This window comes from Drosophila suzukii, chromosome 2L, assembly GCF_043229965.1.
Source record: "Drosophila suzukii chromosome 2L, CBGP_Dsuzu_IsoJpt1.0, whole genome shotgun sequence".
NCBI classification, from domain to species: Eukaryota; Metazoa; Arthropoda; class Insecta; order Diptera; family Drosophilidae; genus Drosophila; species Drosophila suzukii.
Window position 1 is genome coordinate 26,285,460 of NC_092080.1, and position 2,616 is coordinate 26,288,075.

The 2,616-nt window shown below is 40.3% G+C and overlaps 1 long non-coding RNA gene across 1 annotated transcript; it reads right to left on the reverse strand.

Annotated features, from left to right (window-relative positions):
- Positions 1-206: 206 nt before the first annotated feature.
- Positions 207-1,546, reverse strand: LOC136117860 (uncharacterized). The gene is made up of 2 exons (XR_011603648.1): positions 1,090-1,546; positions 207-1,022 (listed from the first exon to the last, which is right to left on the reverse strand). It is a non-coding gene; the product is annotated as an uncharacterized lncRNA (long non-coding RNA).
- Between the last annotated feature and the right edge of the window lie 1,070 nt (positions 1,547-2,616).

Sequence of the window (2,616 nt, forward strand, 5' to 3'; positions counted from 1 at the left end):
CAGCTAAGCTCAGGGAAAAGTGGGGTGGTTCTTGTGCCTTTTAGGATGCAGCCGTCACTCGAATAATTTGTAGACAGAGTGTAGCAAGTGCAATAGGGAATGATAAAAAGTATGAAAATCAATGCGGAACCAAGCAAGATCATCCGGAGAGTTTAGGTGGAATTATTCCCATAGTAATACGGTGCAGAAATACTACCGAGGTGATGTTTACTTAAGGTGCCTAAATAATGAAGTTAGCCACTCATAATTTCCTTCAGGTTATAAATCAACAATTTTTATACAATGTGTGCCTAAAACTAGGATAATAAATAGAAATTTCAGTAAGTTTGTATTCATTTAAATATTTTAGGGACTTCAAATAAAGATCGCGAGTTACAGGGGTTTAAAGAGGCTTTCTCTGTGTGCTGACAATAGGCTTCTTTCATATAGACTTGTGAGGTATTCCCGGCTATGCCATACTTACGACCAGGTTCTTAGATGTCGACAGGCCTGTTGACGACGTTGTGACCTTTCATATAAAGGTTAAATGTAATATGTATATGAAAAGTTTCAGCTCGTCAGCAGCACATCTAGTTCAAAAGTATATTATAAGTATTGGGTACACTAAATTATATTAAAGTAAAAATAAAGAAAAGGTATATATTCAAAATAGTCAACATTAATAGAAAATAGGGTTATCGTTGGTTTATACGAAAAGTCCACGTCGTTTAGAAGCACATAAAGTGGGTTTGCATAAGTGCTGATGATTCTCGATGAAAGTTGCTGGTGATGGCCAGCGGACTCTCAAAAAATTGAAAGATCAACTAAGGCAACAATTTCGCAGGAAAAATCACATGCAATCGTCACTCAAAATAACGCTATTAGTGCGTTGCTTTCCGCACTGCCACCCATGCATGCGTAGGGCCCCCCAAAAGGGCGAGAATTGTTGGCCACCAAGAACGGTTTTTGGATCGCGGTTAGTCATCCAGGCAATGAGGTTTTCCATAAGAACTAATTATTGCCCAACCTTGTGGGGCTCGATGCTGGCAAGACCCTACAGAAACAGACTTATGTTAAATTCTTGTCACACTTTTTTTTACTAATTCTTACCCTAGCCAAGAAGGTACTCGGGGGCTGTAACCACAACACACAACTGATGGGGTAGTTAAATATCCGCAGACAATCGAATCAATGTACAGAATTTAATTCCAATTTCACACGAGTTTTTTATATTGGTCAGCACGGGAATACTTTGATAAGAACTTATCTTTGGCACCGGTATTGAGAGAATGAGAACGGGGTAAGAACGGAAACGGGGTTGTAAAACTTAAGCTCGGCTTTACATGTGCATTGGATCAGCTGATAAGCATCAATAGATACCAATAGATATATACTAGATAAGCTTTTGGCTCATGACTGCGTTTTTGTACAAACTATTCTCACCCTCACGCCACAGTTTCGATCTTTATCGTACTGGTAATGGTAAAAGCTGAGAAAGGGTGATACAAAAAATAGAATTATGCTTTCCAAATATCTTTCGCGTGGAAATTTCCCAAATAGCCTTTATTTCTACGGGTGCTAGCTTGACGTTAAAATGGAAAGCTCAGTTACTGAGTTGAAAATTCCTTTTTATAACTTCATCCCCAATATCAAAAGTTCGCGGTCTACTTCTCAAGTTATAAGTATGCTGAATCTTCATGTGAGCTTTTTCTAGGTTCTTGCCTATGTCGGAACGTAACTTTGAGAATTCATCCTCTCGAATTAATCTGGTTATGCTCTCAATTAATATTCCGAGTGTTTTAAGCAACTTGTAGTCCTCACCGTGGGTAATCAAAAGTTGCCCAAACACAATGAAATAGGGAACCATTCCTACGGATTGGTGAATGGAGTTTCGGAGGGCGCAATTGATAGTGCCATGAAAGGTATCCCATTCCCGTTGATCCTTTCGGACACAAGATCGAAGGGCCGCATGAATGGAGCGGTTTACCCATTCGGCAACATTTGATTGCTGGGCATAAGCTCCTGTACACAAGTCTTGAATACCATGTTTTAAAAGAAAATCTGCGAATTCGTGACTATTGAACTGGGTTCCATTGTCACTAACAACAATTTGTGGAACGCCAAATCAAGGAAACAAATTATCTCCTAAGTATTCAATTACCACCTTCGACTTGAATTTGCGAACGTCCTTTCGAGAAGTGAACTTTGAAAAGTGGTCTAGGACGATCAGAACGCCAAAGTTACCCTTTTTCGATCGTGGAAAAGAAGCCGCTGAAACGGTCGTGCGCTGGTCACCTGACCAGTATACACGTTGGATGTTTTGATGTACAGCACAGCTCACACCTAGCAATGTATTTTCTTTGGGCAGTAAAAGCTACGTCGTATTCTTTCTAAGCATTTGGCCACGCCACAGTGTGCCCAGGCTGGCTGGTAGTGATTGGAACGGATTACTTCCAGACGGAGTTCCGATGGGACAAATAATTATACCCGTTACTCGTAGAGTAAAAGGGTATACTAGATTCGTCAGAAAGTATGTAACAGGCAGAAGATAGCGTTTCCGACCCCATAAAGTATATATATTCTTGATCAGGATCACTAGCAGAGTCGATCTAGCCATGTCCTTCTGTCCGTCTTTCC